The sequence below is a fragment of the Grampus griseus genome, assembly GCF_964374135.1.
Source record: "Grampus griseus genome assembly, chromosome: 3".
Taxonomy (NCBI): Eukaryota; Metazoa; Chordata; class Mammalia; order Artiodactyla; family Delphinidae; genus Grampus; species Grampus griseus.
The window spans coordinates 117,257,001-117,268,102 of NC_139019.1; the positions used below are offsets into that span (position 1 = coordinate 117,257,001).

Sequence of the window (11,102 nt, forward strand, 5' to 3'; positions counted from 1 at the left end):
ATCACTGTGCCGTACACCAGAAAGCACTGTAAATGAACTATACTTCAATAAAATAAATCAAAAGAAACATAATGTGGTATAGGCAAAAAACAGATACATACATCACTGTAACAGATGAAGGAGCCCAGCACGAAATCCACAGACCAACGGACGATTAATCTTCCATGAAGGAGGCAAGTATATACAATGCGGAAAAGACAGTCTCTTCAGCAAGTGGTACTGGGAATGAGGACAGACACATGAAAATCAATGAATAGACACTCCCTCCCACTTTATACAAAAATAAACTCAAAATGCCTCAAAGACTTAAATGTAAGACCGGACACCATAAAACTCCTAGAACATAGGCAAAACATTCTGTGACATACATTGTAGCAATAATTTCTTAGATCGGTCTCCCAGTGCAAAAGAAATGAAAGCAAATATAAACAAGTGGGACCTAATCATCCTTATATGCTTTTGCATAGCGAAGGAAAGCATCAACAAAACAAAAAGATCACCTTCGGAATGGGAGAAAAGATGTGCAAAGCATGTGACCGACAAGGGCTTAACTGCTAAAATATACAAACAGCTCATAGAAACAAATGTATAAAAGAAAAATGAACATCCCAGTCAAAAATGCACAGAAGAGCCAAACAGACATTTCTCCAAAGAAGACATCCAGATGGCCAATAGACACATGAAAAGATGCTCAACATCACTGATTAGTAGAGAAATGCAAATCAAAAGTACACTGAGGTACCACCTCACTCGGGTCAGAATGGCCATCATTAAAAATCTACAAATAACAAATGCTGGAGAGGGTGAGGAGGAAAGGTAACCCTCCTACACTGTGGGGGGAAATATAAATTGCTGCAGCCACTATAAAAAACAGTAGGCAGGTTCCTCAAAAAAGTACAGCTAGAATTACCATATGATCCTGCAATTCCACTCCTGGTCATACATCCAGACAAAACTATCATTCAAAGAGATACATGCACCCCTAGGTTCACAGGAGCACTACCCACGATAGCCAAGACACGGGATCAACCTAAATGTCAGTCAAGAGATGAAGGGATCAAGACGATATGGTGTATATATACATATATAATGGAGTAGTACTCAGCCATAAAAAAAGCTGAAATAATGCCATTTGCAGCAATACAGATGGACCAAGAGAGTATCACATTGTCTTGGTCAAAAATTTCATTCTGGTCTTTCCGTGACATGGTACAGAAAACAGCTTCCCACTACCACTTCCCAAAACTAAGGAAGGAAGAAGTCAGAAAGAGAAAGACAAATACCATATGGTATCACTTACATGTTGAATCTGAAATATGACAAAAACGAACTCATGTACAAACAGAAACAGACTCAGAGTCATAGATAACAGACCTGTGGTTGCCAAGAAGGAGAGATATGGATTGGGAGTTTGGGATTAGCAGATGTAAACTATTATACAGAGAATGGATTAAGAAGGAGGTACTACTGTATAGCACATTTAACTATACACAATATCCTATGATAAATAGTAATGGACATGAATATGAAAAAGTATCTGTATATATGTAAAACTGAATCACTCTCCTCTACATCAGAAATCATCACAACATCATAACTCAACTATCCTTCAATAAAATAAATTACAAACAACACAGTGTGGGGACTTCCCTTGCTATTCATTGTTTAAGATTCTGTGCTCCCAATATAGGGGGCATAGGTTCGATCCCTGGTCAGGGAACTAAGATCCCCTATGCCGCACTGCACGGTCTTAACAAAAGAAAGGACCTTAGCAGTCCTGAAAAAAATGATTGGAAAACACATACATACACACACACACACACAAACACACACCAGATCCCTTGCCCTTGCCCAAGTGCAATCCAAAATTTAAAAAATGTTATTAAAAAAACCACAGTGTGATATAGACACAAAAACAGACATACAGATCAATGGGAAAGAATAAGCATCCTGGAAATAAATCCACACACTGACAGTCGATTAATCTTTGATGAAGGAGAGAAGAATAAACAGTGGAGAAAAGACAGTCTCTTCTCACTGGTGTTGGGAACTCTGGACAGCCACATGTAAATTAATGAAGTTAGAGTACTCCCTCCCACCATACACAAAAATAAACTCAAAATGGCTTAAAGACTTAAATATAAGACACGACACCATAAAATTCCTAAAAGAGAACATACGTAAATGATTCTCTGATATAAATTACAGGAATATATTCTTAGATTAGTCTCCCAAGGCAAAAGAAATAGAAGCAAAATTAAACAAATGGGACCTAATCCACCTTATTAGCTTTTGCAGAGCAAAGGAAACCATCAACAAAACAAGAAGACAACCTACAGCACGGGAGAAAATATTTACAAACGATGCGACCAACAAGGGCTTAATTTCTAAAATATCCAAACAGCTCATACAACTTAATACCAAAAAACAAACAAACATACAAACAAACAACCCAATCAAAAAATGGGCAGAAGACCCAAATAGACATTTCTCCAAAGAAGACATCCAGATGCCCAACAGACACATGAAAAGATGCTCAACATCACTGATTAGTAGAGAAATGCAAATCAAAACTATAATAAGGTACCTCCTGACACCGGTCAGAATGGCCATCTTTAAAAAGTCTACAAATAACAAATGCTGGAGACAGTGTGGAGAAAAGGCAACCCTCCTACACTGTTGGTAGGAATGTAAATTGGTGCAGCCACTATGGAGAACAGCATGGAGATTCCTATAAAAACTACAAATAGAGTACCATATGATCCAGCAATCCCACTCCTGGCCATAATCCAGACAAAACTATAATTCAAAGAGATACACGCACCCCTACGTTCATAGCAGCACTACTCACAATCGCCAAAACATGGAAACAATGGAAATGTCCATCAACAGATGAATGGATAAAGATGTGGTGTACATATACAAAAAGAATGTTACTCAGCCGTGTAAAAGAATGAAATAATGCCATTTGCAGCAACATGGATGGACTTAGAGATTATCATAGAAAGTGAAGTCAGTCAGACCAAGAAAGACAAACATTATCTGGTATCGCTTATATATGGAATATAAGAAATAATACAAATAAACTTGTTTACAAATTAGAAAGACTCACAGACGGAAAACAAAATTATGGTTACTCAAGGGGAAGGGGGAGGAGATAAAATAGGAGTTTGGAGTAACAGATATACAATATTATATATAAAACAGATAAACAACAAGGATTTACTATATAGCACAGGGAGCTATATTCAATATCTTGTAATAACCTATAATGAAAATGAATCTGAAAAAGAATACATATATGTATGTATATATTTCTATATCACTTTGCTGTACACCTGAAACTAACATGATAGTGTAAATCAACTATACTTCAATAATAGAAAGTTGCTATGAGAGGAGAGCTCAATATTGTCACCATAATTACAACAACAAAACGGAAATTGAACTGATTGTGTAGTTTCCAATGATGAAATATTCACGCAAATCTCATGCACTTCCTCATGTACATTCTGGTACTCCAGAAGAATTTTTCAAAGGGAGAACATCTCAGATTCATAGATTTTTCTCAGAATACAGAAAGGAAGTCTACAAGTAATACTTGGAAATGTAGCGCTTCTATACATCTGCCTTCCCTTTGGAACCAAAGGCTCTTCTGTGGGTGGATCTAAGATATTCTTTGGTTTCTTTGTAAACCACCCTGCTTGGGTCTGTCCTCTTGCCACTACTCTAATATTCCCCTTTCTGCTGCAAGATGTTTACCACAGTAAGGTCAGTTAACATATCCTTTTTCTGACATAATTACCATGTATATATACACACCACATTTTCTTTATTCATCCATGGGTGGACACTTAGGTTTTTTCCATGTCTTGGCTATTGTGAATAATGCTACAATGAACATAGGGGTGCAAATATTTCTTCGAGATACTGATTTCATTTCCTTCAGATATATACCCATAAGTGGAATTGCTGGATCATATGATAGTTCTTTTTTTGAGGAACCTCCATACTCTTTTCCATAGTGGCTGCACCAATTTACATTCCCACCAACATACACAAGGGAGTCATTTAGACTTACATTTGTTGGTAGAAGTAAACCGAACTATGTAGGTAAGTGCCTTGTTTTCATTGTATCACCACTTAAAATAGCTAGCACTTATGAAACACTATGATGTTCCAAGAACTAGGCTGACTATTTCATAAGCATTGTTTCACATAATTCTTACAAATTCATGAAGTAGATACCATCCTTACATCCTTTTTTTTTTTTTCCTTCAGATGAGGAAACTGAAGTCTGGAGAGAGTAAAGAATTTTCCTAACTTAACATATATGATGTAGCAGAGCCACTACTTGAATATGAGTCTTCCTGACATAAAAGTCTGTGCTCTTAATCACCACTCAAAAATATCTCCTAAAGATACTGTTAACAGAACAAGCCACTCATACACACACATACTCATGCTTAGGACTCTCCTTTAAGTTGAGTATTAGATAGGTGAGCAAATTGAAATAGGAAACAAGGGCCCAGCCCTAGTCTTTTAGTTAGTTGTCACCCCACAACACGTCATACAGAACTCTGTGATGTTGATTGAGTAAAAGACTGTATCCCAAATAAGCCATGATGTTTCCATCATTTGAGTAAATCTTCTTTCCTGTAAAATCAGAAATACTTTATCTGCAGCAGAAAACTATTTCAATGGGTTTCTTTTTAAGTTGGTACCATAAAATTCAACTTAGCTCGAACCTCACCTCCTCTGAGAATCTTTCCTGATACCCCATTTCTGTTCTTACTTAAATATTCCTTTTGAGTACTTCAGAGTGCCTGTGCAAATCTCTGTCTTAGCACTTATGACTCACTACAGTAATTATCGTTTTACTTTACTTCTAGGCTGTAACCTCTTGGGGTGTAAGTATCAGGCTGTATTCCATTTTATATCCCTAATGCCTTTCACAGTGCCTGAAATTAATCTGTGTGTAATAAACACCTGCCGATGAATTTAAAAACTCAGTGAATATACAGCCCAACGACTGGCCTGTCTAAAATGGAAGAAATCAAATTCAAATTACTCTCAAAAGAAATTGTACAGCTGGATGATAATAAAGCCGTATACTAATTAAAAATTGTAATTAGCTAAACCCAAAGTCGGAGAAGTAATTTAAACTATCAGGAGGTAAGAATTGTGCCACTAGACCACGTGACACGAACACTTTTTTGTTTTTGTTTGTTTCTTTTTTTTTTTGACAGTTTCTGAGGGAAAGCGCTGTACAAACCAGGTTTTCAGTTCAGACGCCTGGCGACGCTGCAGGCTAAAAATGGAGGTGGAGCCAGGCGCTTGCCACAGACTCCATTTTACAAAAGACAAAACTGAGAGGGGCTGGGGGTTGACGCGCCTTGGAAAACGTCGGCAGCAAGCTGAGATTTTAGACCTTTCTTCAAACAAATGGGAACTAGATATATGTTGATGTTATCCCTACTGGAAGACTTCCGAAGGCTTCTTTCATTAAAGACAACGTAGTCAAAGAGGCTATGCTGGAAACTGAGAGAAAATCTAGCAGAAAAAGGCAAGTGGTGAGTTTTCCTTTTCTTCCTGGGCGTAGCGTAAGCAGTCCAGGAAAAGGAAGGCTGCTTTTTATAGCCGGTTCCTGGAGATTTGGCCTCGCAGCCGAAAGGGGAGTGTCTGCGTAGCGGCGGGCAGACAGACCTGAGCAAGGTGGTTTCCAAACTGACCAAAGATTCGTGAGTAAAGAATCACGAATCACGAAGAATGGGTGGATCTAAACTATTAAGAGATCAAAGAATATTTTAGATACACCCACAGAAAAGCCTTTCCTCCCGAATAGGAAGCCAGACCTATAGAAACTATACATTTCCAAGTATTACCTGTAAACTTTTTTGTTTTCTGAGAAAAATCTATGAATCTGAGAAGTTGCCCCTTTGAAAAATTCTTGTGAATGTTTCAGAATGTGCATGGGGATGTGCATGAGATTTGGTCGAATTTTCCACCATTGGAAACCACACAGGGAGTTTAATTTCACAATAATATGCGATGCAATAGTGGGGTGAGTAATTTGCCCATTCTTGGGGGAAAATCACTGGATGAAGAACAACCTATGGTAAGTTTAACTCTCACAGAAGAAAATGGTAGGTATCAACACTAGTCGCAGACCTCCTAAGGTCCAGATCGTGACAATCAGTGACAACCTTTGAGATGCATGCTTCTCAGCAACCTGGTTGTCAAAGCCTGCTCAAGATTTAATCTCAGTATATTAAGGAGCTGTTCACAGAATTCTCCAGACTCACTGAATTTTCCAGTCTCACTGAAATCTCCAATCTCTGGTGCGTACTCATCACACATTTTAAATACCACTCATATCTGTGCATTATAAACATCCACTGCAAGAAAATTACCAGGCAACTTCATGGCTACATGGCAAACATTCAGGCAATTTACACAGAAAATAGTTTCAGAAATACCTTTCTTCATGTAAAAGATGTTGCAAATAGTTTCAGAAATACCTTTCTTCATGTAAAAGATGTTGGATGACAATTCCATAAAATTGGTGATGTTGACACTTACCTGCTCATCCTACAAGTACTTCCAGAAGAAGACTTCACCTCTTTAAGGATTATCTCAGAACTCTGGAATAAAAAGAAAATGCCTTGGTCCTTCCTTCCAGAATTTTCTTTCCATTGAATGTAAAAAAAAAAAAAAAAAAAAATTCCCATATTCTGCCAACCTAATGGAAGACAGAGAGACGGGAGATACATCTCTTTAACATCACCTTATCTCCAATTAAATTAGGTTACTTGAAGCTAAAAACAAGATAGTATGTGGAGACAGCTATCACCCTTGGCATTCTTGCTTTTTGGGCTCTGGGTAAAAAGTAGAGGAAACACCCCCTTTCTGAATAATGCTATAGTTATTGTTTTATTGCTCTGAATAATGCTATAGTTATTGTTTTATTGCTCTATCTTCAGTAGTGTTTTCTTTTCTTCTGAAGCATAGCTAATTGTTAATTTATAGTCACAAGTACCAATGCCTTAGCTATTTTTATCTTTTGTTTACCTATAAGACAACTGATCTGGACATTTCAAAAAATTCAATATCAATAAAATACAGGGGACTGTTCTAGAATAAACAGATGTAACACCAATACAATCATGAAACTTGGTTTAAAAACATTTTCTAAGACATTCCTTATGTCAAGTGGTTAAGAAAATAAGTGCATTTGTAAAAGGAAGTCAAGAGTGAATATGAATTCTTATTTAAGTTGAAGAAAACTGGGGGAGGATAATGGAAGAATAATTTTAAAAAGTTATTAGGGACTGGATTTTAGTTAATATGGAATTATTGTTACTTCGGTACATTGAGAGACACTACTTGAAAATATTCCATTTAGATTGCCATCAGTCTGAAAGCAAGGATTGGGATTTCCTTAATGTTTTGGTAAAAGTAAACACTCGGAAAGGACGCAGGGTGGCGCTGCAGCATTAGAAGTAGAAGGAAGAAAGCTACCAGTCTGCGCTCCTCTAGCCAGATGCTCTGCTAAAGAAGCAAGCAGGAAAAGGAGGCTTTCTAAGGCAGTTGCTCCGGGAAATCAGGGCCATAGGCATCTCCACTTATCCCAGTGTCTGAGTGATACTGGGAGATAGATCAGCGACAATGTGAATCCGAGCTGCGTCAAGTTTGCTGGGAGACGAGAGTGCGATGGAGGCAGGAGAGAGGAAGAAATGCTGTCTGAAACAAAGGCAAGTCTTGATATTCTTTGTTTGGCTGGGCATAGCTCAGGCTGGCTCTGAGCCTAGGCGTTATTCAGTGGCCGAGGAAATGGACAGTGGCTCCTTTGTGGCCAATCTGTTGAAAGACTTGGGGTTGGAAGTAGATGATCTAGCTGCTCGGGCCCCCCGGGTCGTTTCCAAAGGGAAAAAAATGCGTTTGCATTTTGATAGGCAGACCGGGGATTTGTTGTTAAATGAGAAACTGGACCGGGAGGAGCTGTGTGGCCCTACCGAGCCCTGTGTACTACCTTTCCAGATGTTACTGGAAAATCCCTTGAAGTTTTTCCAGGCTGAGCTACGGATTAGGGACATAAATGATCATTCTCCAGTTTTCCTAGACAAAGAAATAATATTGAAAATTTCAGAAAGTATCACTCCTGGAACTACTTTCCTAATAGAGCGTGCCCAGGACTTAGATGTAGGAAGCAACAGTCTCCAAAGTTACACAGTCAGCCCCAATTCCCACTTCTATCTTAAATTACAAGACAGTTCCGACGGCACAATATTACCACGGCTGGTGCTGGACAAAGCACTGGATAGAGAGGAACAGCCTGAGATCAGATTAACCGTCACAGCGCTGGATGGCGGGATTCCACCCAGGTCTGGGACCGCCCTAATCCGCATTGAAGTCTTAGACATCAATGATAATGCCCCCGAGTTTGCAAAGCTGCACTATGAGGCGCATGTCCTAGAAAACAGCCCCATTGGATCCCAGGTTGCCATTGTCTCTGCCAGAGTTTTAGATATTGGAACCTATGGAGAAATATCTTATGTACTTTCCCAAGCATCTGAGGATATTCGGAAGACATTTTGGAATAAATGCAAAATCAGGAGAACTCCTTTTAACACAGGAACTGGATTTTGAATCTATTCAGACTTATACATTAAATATTCAGACGACAGATGGTGGGGGCCTTTCTGGCAGTTGTGTGGTGTTTGTCCAAGTGATGGATTTGAATGACAAACCGCCGGAACTGACCATGTCAACGCTTATCACTGAGATCCCAGAAACCTTGCAGGAGACTGTAATTGCTGTATTCAGCGTTTCAGATCCTGACTCTGGAGACAATGGAAGGATGGTTTGCTCCATCCAAGATGATGTTCCCTTCATTCTTAAACCCTCTGTTGAGAATTTTTACAGTTTAGTCACAAACACAGACCTGGACCGAGAAACAAGATCCGAATATAACATCACCATCATCGTCACAGATATGGGGACACCGAGACGGAAAACCCAGCACAACATAACCGTGCTGGTGTCCGACGTGAACGACAACGCCCCCGCCTTCACCCAGACCTCCTACACCCTGTCCGTCCGCGAGAACAACAGCCCCGCCCTGCACATCGGCAGCGTCCGCGCCACAGAGACGCGGGCGCCAACACCCAGGTCACCTACTCGCTGCTGCCGCCCCTCGACGCGCACGTGACCCTGGCCTCCCTGGTGTCCATCAACCCGGACAACGGCCACCTGTTCGCCCTGAGGTCCCTGGACTACGAGGCCCTGCGGGCGTTCGAGTTCCGCGTGGGCGCCGCCGACCGCGGCTCGCCCGCGCTCAGCAGCCAGGTGCTGGTGCGCGTGCTCGTGGCGGACGACAACGACAACGCGCCCTTCGTGCTGTACCCGCTGCAGAACGCCTCGGCGCCCTGCACCGAGCTGGTGCCCAGGGCGGCCGAGGCGGGTTACCTGGTGACCAAGGTGGTGGCGGTGGACGGCGACTCTGGCAAGAACGCCTGGCTGTCGTACCAACTGCTCAAGGCTACGGAGCCCGGGCTGTTCGGCGTGTGGGCGCACAACGGCGAGGTGCGCACGGCCCGGCTGCTGAGCGAGCGCGACGCGGCCAAGCACAGGCTGGTGGTGCTGGTCAAGGACAACGGCGAGCCTCCGCTCTCGGCCAGCGTCACGCTGCACGTGCTGCTGGTGGACGGCTTCTCGCGGCCCTACCTGCCGGCCCCGGAAGCGGAAGCGGCGGACGCGGTCCCGACCGCCCCGCTCACCGTCTACCTGGTGGTCGCCTTGGCGTCGGTGTCGTCGCTCTTCCTCTTCTCGGTGCTGGTGTTCGTCGCGGTGCGGCTGTGCAGGAGGGGCGGGGCGACCTCGGTGGGTCGCTGCTCGGTGCCCGAGGGCCCCTTTCCAGGCCACCTGGTGGACGTCAGCGGCACAGGGACCCTGTCCCAGAGCTACCAGTACGAGGTGTGTCTGACGGGAGGCTCCGGGTTCAATGAGTTGAACGTCTTGAAGCCGATTCTCCCTAGTGGTCTGGTTCAAGACACTGGGCAGGACTAGTGCAAAAAGGCAATTGCAAGAATAGCGTAGGTTTCATTAACAGAAGAATCAGAAAGTTGTCTGGCTTCGAATGCTTTCTTTTAAGTCAAGGCTCTTGAGTTGATATAGTATTTTCTTTATATCTTGATTTTACTTTCTGTCTAGTTAACCCTGCATGTTCTTTTTTGATCTACTTCCTACCTTTTCAATCCAGTATTAATGCCTCTTTCTTTTTCTAATAGGTGAGTAAAAATAAATGCATTATCTTTTAATGATGATTTCAAAAAGGGTTATTTAAGGTAGTTATTTCAAATTCTCTATGCAAAGCAATGTAGAGAGAGTTCTGAACCACCAATATTAATAATTTACCCTATTGAATATAGTCAGGTAATATTCTTTATAATACTCCTAAAGCAGCTTTGTCTGTGGTTAATGAAGTGGATAACTAAAAATGTTTTAATATGTACCATTTTAAGGTGTATCATCCTGTAGGGGCTTAGTACTCAAATACAACTTACACATATAATTCATTTTCTGTTTTGACATTTGCAATTAATATTTCAACACTGTATATGCTTATATTGGCTAAAAATGGACAAAAAATGTAGGTCAGATTACTCCTAGATTTGCCTAAAGTGTATTTATGATGGATGACTGAGAAAAAAAATTAAACATAGGCATTTTGAACAACTGATCGTGCTTTTTCGTTTGGCATGAAAAGATTATTTAATAAGCATCTGGTGGAATGACAATTTGTTTTTTAACTTCTGAGATGTAAGTATTATCAACCTGAGGGCCATTTTAAAAAAATTTCAAGAAAGTACATGTATATATGTTCTCTAAATGCTTTATAGCAAAAGTGGTGTCCCATCCAATCCTACTTTAAAAAAATTAATATCTACTTGGCATTTATATGGTGATATATGAAGGAAATATTTTCTTTGTTTCCTCTCTTAGTTCCCTCCTTCAGATTTCAACCTGACATGACTTAGGATTATGTATGGTCCTTCTGGGATAAACACTGCCCAACCACATCAGCATTCTACCTCCTATAG

At 40.9% G+C, this 11,102-nt stretch overlaps 1 pseudogene across 1 annotated transcript; it reads left to right on the forward strand.

Moving 5' to 3' along the window:
• Window positions 1-7,713: 7,713 nt before the first annotated feature.
• LOC309819617 (protocadherin beta-2-like) lies at window positions 7,714-10,068 on the forward strand (annotated as a pseudogene). Its single transcript has one exon. The product of its transcript is annotated as a protocadherin beta-2-like (transcript).
• Window positions 10,069-11,102: the final 1,034 nt, after the last annotated feature.